Consider the following 12540-nt stretch of genomic DNA (forward strand, 5'->3'; position numbering starts at 1 on the left):
TCATTTTTGTCATTTTTGTCATTTTTGTCATTTTTGTCATTTTTGTCATTTTTGTCATTTTTGTCATTTTTGTCATTTTTGTCATTTTTGTCATTTTTGTCATTTTTGTCATTTTTGTCATTTTTGTCATTTTTGTCATTTTTGTCGTTTTTGTCATTTTTGTCATTTTTGTCATTTTTGTCATTTTTGTCATTTTTGTCATTTTTGTCATTTTTGTCATTTTTGTCATTTTTGTCATTTTTGTCATTTTTGTCATTTTTGTCATTTTTGTCATTTTTGTCATTTTTGTCATTTTTGTCATTTTTGTCATTTTTGTCATTTTTGTCATTTTTGTCATTTTTGTCATTTTTGTCATTTTTGTCATTTTTGTCATTTTTGTCATTTTTGTCATTTTTGTCATTTTTGTCATTTTTGTCATTTTTGTCATTTTTGTCATTTTTGTCATTTTTGTCATTTTTGTCATTTTTGTCATTTTTGTCATTTTTGTCATTTTTGTCATTTTTGTCATTTTTGTCATTTTTGTCACTTTTGTCACTTTTGTCATTTTTGTCATTTCTGTCATTTTTGTCATTTTTGTCATTTTTGTTATTTTTGTCATTTTTGTCATTTTTGTCATTTTTGTCATTTTTGTCATTTTTGTCATTTTTGTCATTTTTGTCATTTTTGTCATTTTTGTCATTTTTGTCATTTTTGTCATTTTTGTCATTTTTGTCATTTTTGTCATTTTTGTTTCATTTTTGTCACTTTTGTCATTTTTGTCATTTTTGTTTCATTTTTGTCATTTTTGTCATTTTTGTCATTTTTGTCATTTTTGTCATTTTTGTCATTTTTGTCATTTTTGTCATTTTTGTCATTTTTGTCATTTTTGTCATTTTTGTCATTTTTGTCATTTTTGTCATTTTTGTCATTTTTGTCATTTTTGTCATTTTTGTCATTTTTGTCATTTTTGTCATTTTTGTCATTTTTGTCATTTTTGTCATTTTTGTCATTTTTGTCATTTTTGTCATTTTTGTCATTTTTGTCATTTTTGTCATTTTTGTCATTTTTGTCATTTTTGTCATTTTTGTCATTTTTGTCATTTTTGTCATTTTTGTCATTTTTGTCATTTTTGTCATTTTTGTCATTTTTGTCATTTTTGTCATTTTTGTCATTTTTGTCATTTTTGTCATTTTTGTCATTTTTGTCACTTTTGTCACTTTTGTCATTTTTGTCATTTCTGTCATTTTTGTCATTTTTGTCATTTTTGTTATTTTTGTCATTTTTGTCATTTTTGTCATTTTTGTCATTTTTGTCATTTTTGTCATTTTTGTCATTTTTGTCATTTTTGTCATTTTTGTCATTTTTGTCATTTTTGTCATTTTTGTCATTTTTGTCATTTTTGTCATTTTTGTTTCATTTTTGTCACTTTTGTCATTTTTGTCATTTTTGTTTCATTTTTGTCATTTTTGTCATTTTTGTCATTTTTGTCATTTTTGTCATTTTTGTCATTTTTGTCATTTTTGTCATTTTTGTCATTTTTGTCATTTTTGTCATTTTTGTCATTTTTGTCATTTTTGTCATTTTTGTCATTTTTGTCATTTTTGTCATTTTTGTCATTTTTGTCATTTTTGTCATTTTTGTCATTTTTGTCATTTTTGTCATTTTTGTCATTTTTGTCATTTTTGTCATTTTTGTCATTTTTGTCATTTTTGTCATTTTTGTCGTTTTTGTCATTTTTGTCATTTTTGTCATTTTTGTCATTTTTGTCATTTTTGTCATTTTTGTCATTTTTGTCATTTTTGTCATTTTTGTCATTTTTGTCATTTTTGTCATTTTTGTCATTTTTGTCATTTTTGTCATTTTTGTCATTTTTGTCATTTTTGTCATTTTTGTCATTTTTGTCATTTTTGTCATTTTTGTCATTTTTGTCATTTTTGTCATTTTTGTCATTTTTGTCATTTTTGTCGTTTTTGTCATTTTTGTCATTTTTGTCATTTTTGTCATTTTTGTCATTTTTGTCATTTTTGTCATTTTTGTCATTTTTGTCATTTTTGTCATTTTTGTCATTTTTGTCATTTTTGTCATTTTTGTCATTTTTGTCATTTTTGTCATTTTTGTCATTTTTGTCATTTTTGTCATTTTTGTCATTTTTGTCATTTTTGTCATTTTTGTCATTTTTGTCATTTTTGTCATTTTTGTCATTTTTGTCATTTTTGTCATTTTTGTCATTTTTGTCATTTTTGTCATTTTTGTCATTTTTGTCATTTTTGTCATTTTTGTCATTTTTGTCATTTTTGTCGTTTTTGTCATTTTTGTCATTTTTGTCATTTTTGTCATTTTTGTCATTTTTGTCATGCATTATTTTGAAGGATTCACAAGAACCTACATTGATATTGTGATTTCAGTCGGACACAAGTTTATCCATGTTGTAAATCAACAAATATGAATATGGGTTTTATTGCCCTCTGGCTGGTACCAGACAAAGTCAAATCCCTTGTCATCAGAGAGACTACTGGTCAGCATGTTTGGGTTTTCCTTGTTCTTGGGCTCTTTTTTCTCTCTTTTATCTGCAAGGTGTACATCGGTATGTTCTGCCAAAATTTGTCTATGAAGTAGATTCATTGTTTGTCGGTCGATGGCCTGCAGTCATTTCTGTCTTATCCGTTCATAAAAGGATGGACAGTTTATCAATCAATGCTTTGGGTGAAAGAAGATAAAATACAGTTTTCTAGAGTATCTTGTTGTGATTTGGGACCGAGCAAACTATATGGTTATGCTGAATATGGAAAAATAGTTTATCTTCAAGAAAATCAACAAATCTCGCATAATTTTTCATTTATTCGGATAATACAGGAACACAGAACCGACAAAATCGCTGCTGATGTTCAAAAAGTATTTTTTGAAATCCTAGTTGAATCCTTTCAGCGTTAACTTTAAAAAATACACAATTTTCAGGGAAACTAATTCTGTCAAGTATTCCACGTGATGAATTCAAAATTTAACCATTTAAACCTCTTTAGTGGCAATATGACACTAATGGAAGTTTGACGGCTTGTATCTCAATTCAGGCTCATCCAAATTTTAAAAAAATATTCTGGGACCATAAACGAATTCATGGAATCTTCAATTTGGCTTGATTAGCTTATTCATGGACGCACCCTTAAGGCCCAGACAAAAAACTCCCTTATCAGACCTTGAGTGTCAATTTGACACTTCTCGCTTAATATCGCCATATCCCTCTCGTTTCTCAACCGATTTGTATAAAATTTATAGTTAAAACTTTAAAGTCTAAAACCGTAACGTAACTCAAACATCTTTCTCTGACAATATTCAGCTACAACACTTCAGTTTTCCGTGGCCAAAGTCTCAGAAAAAAAACCGAAAAACATGCTTCGGAAAAAATCTGTGTATATCCGCTACGAAATATAAACTAAATAAGAAAAATTGTTTCTTATTTAGTTTCTCAAAACAGCTGACGTAAGAAAGTACACGTTGCGCAATAGAATATTTTATTGGATGTTTTAAGATCATGACCACAAAAAATGGTAAAAAGTTCGGTAAAAGCCGTACTTTTCAATCAATAACCCGTCAAAGTCACGGTGAATAAATGTAGAAAAGTGGATATGAGAATTGACGTAATTTTACACATTTTTAAATCTTCAGATTCTCAAAATGCGAAACACAGATTTTTTTTTGCCTTATAAAATGGCATCACTCGTCTACGATGCAAATTTATTTTATCCTACAATTTATCCTACAATTTTTTTTTTCGGGACGCTACAAAACAACTTGAAATCGTGCAGTTAACGGCGAGTGTTGATATCAAACGTTATTTGGAAGTCTGGGCATTGAAATGAAGGATAAACTTAGTAAAAATAGATGTTTACTTAGTGAGCATGAGCACAAGCGTTAAAGGTGAAATGTTTTCTCATGCTTTTTAGATTTTTTTTAAATGATATTCCGTTTATTTTATGATAAAACAAAACTTCAATATGATTTTTTTTACTCATAATACGTGTAACTAGCATTGAACTTTGATTTATTCTTTTTCTGGATAAAAACATCAAATTTCTATAACCAGTTTAGAGTTTTTACTCCAGCTGCGAAACTACTGAACGGATTTAAAAAAAATAGAACCGTTTTGGAATTGTTTTGATAGGTAGCTTGTTTTTGTAAATCTTATATAAAAAGGGAGGCGTTCTCTTTGTAACACCATCACGTACAAACGGACGGTCCGAATGAAGATATGGGCTCGGTTTTTATAATTTTAATGTTTTCGAAAAAATTATAAATACAACATTGTTGAAGAAAATCGTTAATCGTTACAAAGTCTGAATCTGCCCTTTAAAATTTTCTGTTGAAGCATTTCGTTTGTAAATCTGCATTTGTGGGTCAGTTAAAAGACCCAACTGAGCTGTAGAACAGACTTTCGCTCCATTTCGACCTTTTCACGATCGTTCCACTATTCAAATGATATATTGGATGCAAAGTGGTCACGAAAAATACTGGGTAATTATGAAGCAAATCATACGATACATCTCGAAGAATTCAATCCTGAGAAAAAATAAAGAAAAAGATGATTTCTATACAATAGAAGCTGCAGCAAAATGTGAACAAAATTTAATGAATGGTTTAAGGTTTTAGACATGGGGATTTATTTGAATAAAGAAAATATACCAAACACTCACTTGTGCGTTCTATTTCGTTATCCGAATATTTAAAATGGATCGGCTAACTAGTTTATTTTCTACAGCTTTTTTCCTGTGTGCAATTTGAGTCGGGAAAGGCCTTTATTATACTAGCGCCACTTGACAAAAATTCAAATTTTCTCCGAAAATTGTTTTCTCGGATTTTCTTTCTTGGACTTCGAATAATATTGGAAAATTGAAGTGTTGTAGCTGGATATTGTCTGAAAAGCATGTTTGAGTTACATTACGAGCTTTCTAAAACTGTAAATAAATTTTATACAAATCGGTTGAGAAACAAGAGAAATATAGCGGTTTTAGCCAGAGGTGTCAAATTTCTACTCTAGGGATTACGAGGAGACAGGTATAAATTTTGGGACGGATGAGGGTTAAAGAGTTGGGTTTGAACCGTATTGAAAACTTGCGACATTCTTAAGTGTAAATCATTCAAAAATATGTACGTCTAGAAACATTCGTCGATTGTCGGAGGAGAAATTTGGTTGATGCGTCTGTTATCATGCGTCCTTTGATTCGTTCATGTTGCCCTTAGGGGAGAGGCCGGATGAATGCGCATTAGACTAGTTCACTTTTCGGCTTTTTTCGCTGATCACAACGCCACTTACAGGGTTTGATCCTCATTCATTTTCAAGAACTCTGGCCGAATTTGAGCTCATTTGAGTAAGTTTCCAGCGTGCGCTAGAAGTTTCATTGAAAAAAGTCCATTTTTCTGGAAAATTTTCGTAGATGTGTTCTAGCAAGCTGTTGTTAATATAAAATGATAATTTTATAGTGCTCGGTGATTGGTATGACAAGCATTCGTATGGACCTGTTTTAGATAATTGACTAAATCAAACCGAAAAAAATTAAAAATTCGTAAACTACCAACTTTTACAGAAAATTTACTTACAAGTTAAGAGCTTAAAATCAGTAGTAAATAGAAAAAGAATATTTTCGATATAAACTTTTCATAAAAAGATAGCCTTATTTATAACCTTTAATTTGATGTATAACACTTAATTATCGCAACAGTACAAGCAAAGATATTCAAACATTCACATCACATTCTTTGAATCATAATGTTGTCTCCATTCAAGTTTAAGCATCATGGAACCTGCGAAACGTGGCATCAAGAGGACTTGCTTACAACTTGATCAAAGCGCGCGCTTTTTTTAACTCCTGGCCCCGTCATGGGGTACTTGATTGAATAAAATATCCTTTCTTGTGCACAAGTTGGTGTGGAGCAAACTTGAATGAAAATTTTTTTATCAAATCAAATTTGTTGCATAGATATTTGAATAACTTTGCTAGCACTCTTGCGATCTTTAAGTGTTATACATCAAATTAAAGGTTATAAATAAGGCTATCTTTTTATGAAAAGTTTATATCGAAAATATTTTTTTTCTATTTACTACTGATTTTAAGCTCTCAACTTGTCAGTAAATTTTCAGTAAAAGTTGGTAGTTTATGAATTTTTAAATTTTTCCGGTTTGATTTAGTCAATTATCTAAAACAGGTCCATACGAATGCTTGTCATACCAATCACCGAGCACTATAAAATTATCATTTTATATTAACAACAGCTTGCTAGGAACACATCTACGAAAATTTTCCAGAAAAATGGACTTTTTTCAATAAAACTCCTAGCGCACGCCGGAAACTTACTCAAATGAGCTCAAATTCGGCCAGAGTACTTGAAAAAGAATGAGGATCAAACCCTGTAAGTGGCGTTGCGATCAGCGAAAAAAAACCGAAAAGTGAACTAGTCTAATGCGCATACTAAGAAGAATACTCGTTTTCTTCCATATCTAAATAGATAGCAGTCTGAGAACTATACGCACATAAGCGGACATCTGTTTTATATACGTTAGAGTCATTTTTCTGTAAAAATGTCTTACAGTTTTCGAGAAAATCATTTTATAATAAAATTAGTCAAATTAGCGGATTTCCGAATTTCAAACTATATTTCAGTTCCACTTGCAACATTTTCGTATAATTAAATTGAAATGGTAGAAACTGATGGAAACATACGTTAAGGCTAAAGAAATTCTAGTTCTTTTGCATAAAACAGAGTTAGAAACATGCCGTAGGAACGGGGGGTTGGTGAATTTCGAGGGTTTATCCTCCCTTTTCTATTGAAAGGTAAAAAAATGCCTAGCGAAATGCTTTTTTTCGTAACTCAAAATTTCATATTTTATTCAAATTTTGATGAACGACCACAATTATTAAAAATCTCAACTCAGAACTTAAGAAGAAACCTCGAAATCATATCTCAGGACAACAATTCTACTACAGTTTTAGAAAATTTATTCACTTGTTGATATAAATTCAGTCCCAAATATTGAATTTCAATAAGAATAGACTAAGGTTGTCAGTTTTCCTAGATTTTGCCCGAATTTTTTCATTCTATTTGCAATCGCAAACAAAATTTAATTGATTCATTTGAATTATATACTTTGCTTCGTAATTTTTTGAGAAAATTTTATCAAAATAAACATTAACGATTTTAGGAAGCTTTAAATATGTTTTTATAGATATTCGCAAAGCCTTTGATTGTGTTCATCACAAAATCTTAGTTAAAAAATTGAAATCTTTCTGTTTCTCCGAAAATGTCAGGGAGCTCATGGATTATTATCTTTCTAACAGACATCAAATTGTAAGAATTAACTTCTTAACTAACTAAGTAAAACTTTACCCACCAAATGTGGTATACATCAAGGTTCCATGTTGGGGCCTTTGTTGTTCATCATGGTCATAAATGATATTTTTACTCTATCTCTGGAAGGTAACATGCAGCTTTTTGCAGATGATGCAACTCGTGAAAAACATCGACATTTTTAAAAGAGCATATTGCACATGACACAAATATTGTAATAAAATTTTTTCAATCATAATTGAACCTACAAAAAAGCTATAGGGAAGAGTGGGGATACTTGATCCCGTTTTCTTATTTTCACCATATCTTTTTGGAAAAATTTAGCAACTCGCACTCTTTTACATTTTCTGACAGCGTGTAACTTCAAGTTTCTATGCTCCTAAAATTAGAACGATACTTGAATCTGTAGATGAACTATAAACATTTTCGTGGGAGTAAAAAATTGCGATATTTTTGAAGTTAAGGGAGACTTGATCCTTTATTCAGGAAGTCCTTATCCATGGAAAAAAATCAAACAAAACCCCAAGATAGAATGTTAATTGACTATTTTGGTGATGTTTGTTCTCATTTCACAATCTATAATTGTCAGAAAAAAAAAATTCTAGAGCTTATTCTCAACCCTTATGACATTGCATTCTTACGGGCGCAATTTTTTATAAACGAGAGAAAATCAATTATTTTAGCCCTTTTCTTCAGATAATTGATGAATGAATATTAGCTATTGGATAAATATAAGTAATCTCGTAATCAGCAATAACCACGATCCATTGAAAAGAAGAATATACCGGGATCATTTGCACCCATATATAAGGGATCAATTGTACCCAAAATCAACATTTTAGAAAACTTTTTCTGAAAAAGTTGGTTGTTTACTATCGCTTTGAAAATATTGTATTTTGAAGTTCATTTTACACTCGAAAGATTTATGTATTGGAATAAATATTTTTGTTATAATATTTCCATGTTAGGAATATTTAAGAATGATGATAAAAGATCTTCAAGTCACATTTTGTGAAATTTGTCAAACAAATTTCAATAACCCAAAAACTTATTTTGTTAAAATTTTTTGAGTTTCACCCATTGCTGTTTTGTTCCATTTGGCACATTTTTCTAGAACATTTGATCTTTTTGCGACATTCCAGTTTGGAGATATAGCTAAGGCATCAAGTATCCCCAGGAATCAAGTATCCTCATTCTCCCCTATCATTATTAACTCACAAAGACAATCAGAATAAGTTTCAATTTTTGTGAACGGTATAGCAATTGAGCAGGTCTCTAAAGTTAAATACCTTGGACTGATTGATGAAAATTTGCGATGGAATCACACATACACCGGATAAGCTCCAAATCATCTAATATATTTTCGCATTGAACAACGTTTGACGTTTTGTTTAGGTTTTGTTTATTACGCTTACATACACCGCACTTTGCTTACATGAACAGTAAGTATATGGGGATGTGCTGCTACTGTACATCTAAAACCTAGTTTTACAATACAAAAAAGAGCTTTGAAAATTGTTAAAGTCTTCCAATTTTGTTTTCCACAGATCAACTTTACTCTGCAAATGTGCTTCCCGAAAAATATCTGGAAAGCTTAGTCCAGATTTTGTGGTTTCAGAGCCGCTAATTAAAACTGTCGATGTCAGGGATCATATTTCAGATTCTGTATCCAGGTTATTATTCTTGAATTGAGGTAATTTTAAGTTTAAAGTTTAGTTATATAACCAAGTTCAAAATATCACTGTGAGAATTCAGCTGAAAATATATTCGATTAGTTTCATGGAAATTTTGAAGTTACATATTTAAAATTTTAGTTTTTGATCGTGTTTTCAAGAAGAGAAAATAAATCAGGATTGAACCGCAAAATGGTTTTTTGTGGTTAAAAAATTAGCATATTTCTTGCTGATTTAAATAAATTAAAAAAGTTTACTTCAAAATGAAACCTTGAAATCTTTTATTAACTTTCTAAAACTGCATTTTAAATTTGGCATCTTCAAGGACTTATTTTCGAAAGTAGGATTCAAAATAAATAACCAACCTTTAATGTTTAACATAGTGATGTACCGAATAGTGGTATTCGGCGAACGGCCGAATACCGAATATTGACCTTTTCAACTATTCGGCCAAACGAATATTCGGCCGAATATTCGGTCGAATATTTATTGAGTTTTCAATGAAAAAACCTTAAGCGATTATTTCAATGCTTCCTATTACTTCCATATTAATGCCCCTCATATTTTTGAGCCGATTATTTTCAACCAGATGATATTATCGGATGATGTGTTACAAGATATTCTTTAAGTAAGGGTCTTTCTGATTTTTAAAATGTCACCAATAACTGAAAAGACATCAGATGATTAGTCGCTTCTAGGGCGTTTATCAACAAAGAGATTGCGTTCCAGTGAAATCTTTTATAACACCTGTCGAAACAGGTGCCAAGCTATTTGAAATTGCTTCTCTGATATTGAATTAGATGAAGGTTGAATTTGAGCAAGATATCTTTGAAATAGTTGTTGAAAAAAAAGATGATATTTAACCTTAAGCATATCATACTTTCAACCACACGTATCATATCCAGGATATCTTTGAAATAGTTGTTGAAAAAAAAGATGATATTTAACCTTAAGCATATCATACTTTCAACCACACGTATCCATATCAGGCATTCAGAACGATTTTTGAAAAAAATAAAATAAAAATAAATTTACATTTTGAAATTTTTGAAAAATTGAACACAATATCTTAAAAAATTTAAAGAGAAATTTGAGTTTTTGATTTGATTTGGCAAATAATCTGAATATACCCGAGCAAAACTTGGGAAGTATTAAACAATATCTGGACATCCCAGCCACATTGGACTCATCTGGATTCTTTACTGGGTTTATAAGCAAGCCTGAATATATCCAAAAAAAATCTGGAGTAAACAATGATCAAAGTAGAAAGCAATACCGTTCAGAATTCTCCTGAACGATCTGCAATGAAAGATACGCGGATACATCTCAGATGTTTTGCTAAAACCAAAAGTTTTTAATGATTGTTAGCCTTTACAACATTACTTTTGGATATTTTATAAATTATCCAAAATTATTTGAAATATTTACAAATGTGTAGTAGATATTCGGCCTATTCGGCCTATTCGGCCGAATACTAAGCTCAACTATTCGGTGAGCCGAATATTCGGCTTAACGGTTTGTTGGCGATATTCGGCGCCGAATACTCGGCCAACCGAATATTCGGTACATCTCTAGTTTAACAGCTTAAACCTGAATAGAACCTTAATTTGTTTTTTTTACATATTTATTAGTTATGTATCCATTGTTCAAGAAGAACCGTGACGGCAAAAAAATGGTCACCGAAGTCCTCCGCCCCTTACGGTTCTGGTTAGGAATGCCATTCAGTGATATTTCATGATAATATTTTTTTCATGTTATATTTTTAATCAGATGAGTTATAAGATATATCACTGTTAGATTGTAATTAGAGTGTAGACTTAATTTTTCAACAATGATAAAAAGTTAAAACTTTATATGGCTAATCTGTTTTTTTCCTTGATAGATACATTCAAAACCTGTCTGTTATTCCAATATCTTATCATTTATAACTTTGATAGAAGCCTCAATTTGTTGGATTGCTGATTTTCTAATGATGTATAAAGAAAAACCATTAACATTTTTGGTTAGAGATTCTGTACGCAGGATTATTGAAGTTCAATAAATTTTAATAAAACTGTTAATAATCTTGTCTATTTTTTTTTTTTGACATTGTATGACAGTAAAAATAATCATACCATATGTAAAAAACGGATTACCCTCAAACTGCACTGGTTTGATATTTTGATCTTTTAGATTTCGCCAATCGGCTGTATGCGAATTTTGTATGTTTCTACGTCAAATAAGTGGATAAGTGGAAATCATGAATCTTGTGATGGGATCTGTAAACAAGAACAACATAAAGTTTCCAAGCAGTGTTAGTGCATCTAAATTTAACACATTTCCTTATTTTGTCGTACTCTTATGTTTCCCAATTATCACAAAAGCGACAAAATTCGATTGTAATCCCAAGCAACCAAAAGTCTCATATCTACTTAAACTCGTGCCTCCAAAGTTCGAATTTCGCTGAACAAAGGTTCCAAAGGGATTTGGTGCCAAATTTTCTCGAATGTGAGCTTGAAAGTTACTAAAGGTTCCTCAAAAAGCCTTCTATGGACTTGAAGTTCCAAAAAGTTCCTCAAATAGATTTTTTTGTGACATATAAATCGTATCCACACAGCATAAAAGTTACAATTTAGGCCTCAAAAGTTCCTCATATAGCATTTATTGAGACATGACCGCCATTTGATGAATATGAAATGTGAACGAACATCACAAAAGGGTATATAATATATAAGTCATTTTTTGGAGCTTGGAAATTGTTGAAATGTATAATTTATATTGAAACTTCAACTCAGAACAACTTAAAGCCAACTCGCAAATGATTGTTTTTGAAAAGAGTAAATATTTTGACTTTATAAAATTTCGTCCAACTTTATTTACTTACCACGAGTTTATCACACATAGAAAGTCAGTTGACGCAATTCATTAATTAAATATCAAGATAAACTCAAGAATTTGTTTAATTTTATGCTTCACAGTTATAAACATGGAATTCAATTTTTTTTAACCGATATTATTTCAACCGATGATTGATTTATATACCGTTTCGTAATGTTTCTTAGTAATAATCAATATGTGTCTTTGCTGCTGGCGGCTGGTTGCCCTTGCGGTTATTCTAGGAAGCTTATAACCACTTCGAATTTTAGCTGCCGGCTAGGCGTGGCGTCGTGGCAGCGTGTTTGGCTATCATCTCGTAGGATCGGGTTCAAATCTGGTACCAGGACTAATCTTTCCCATTAGGTTGTTTGATTGCTTGAGTAAGCGAATCAAATAATTGTGTAGCAGAACTGGCGTGCGTGCTGGCATGTGTCTAACAAAGTTAAAAACAAAGCAATTAAGTAAGATGAACTGAGGGAGGTGATGGGAGGAATAAAGATGGATGCCGAGAAACCGGCAGAACCACATGGGCTGGTGGTGACCAAAGTAAGAGAGGAGAGGAGAATAACTTTCGTGTTTTTGCTGATTAAATGTTTACATGTGGGCTGAATAGAAGGCCGTTCAAATCTGTTATGGAACTTCAAAGTTTCAATAAGAACTTAAATTTTGCGCTGAGAACAAAACGAACTTCAGC

The 12540-nt window shown here is 30.8% G+C and overlaps 1 protein-coding gene across 1 annotated transcript in view; it reads right to left on the reverse strand.

Annotated features, from left to right (window-relative positions):
• Positions 1–12540, reverse strand: part of LOC129742128 (uncharacterized) — a 320969-nt gene that overhangs the window by 277759 nt on the left and 30670 nt on the right. The window lies entirely within an intron of this gene.

The sequence above is a fragment of the Uranotaenia lowii genome, chromosome 2 (genome assembly GCF_029784155.1).
Source record: "Uranotaenia lowii strain MFRU-FL chromosome 2, ASM2978415v1, whole genome shotgun sequence".
NCBI classification, from domain to species: Eukaryota; Metazoa; Arthropoda; class Insecta; order Diptera; family Culicidae; genus Uranotaenia; species Uranotaenia lowii.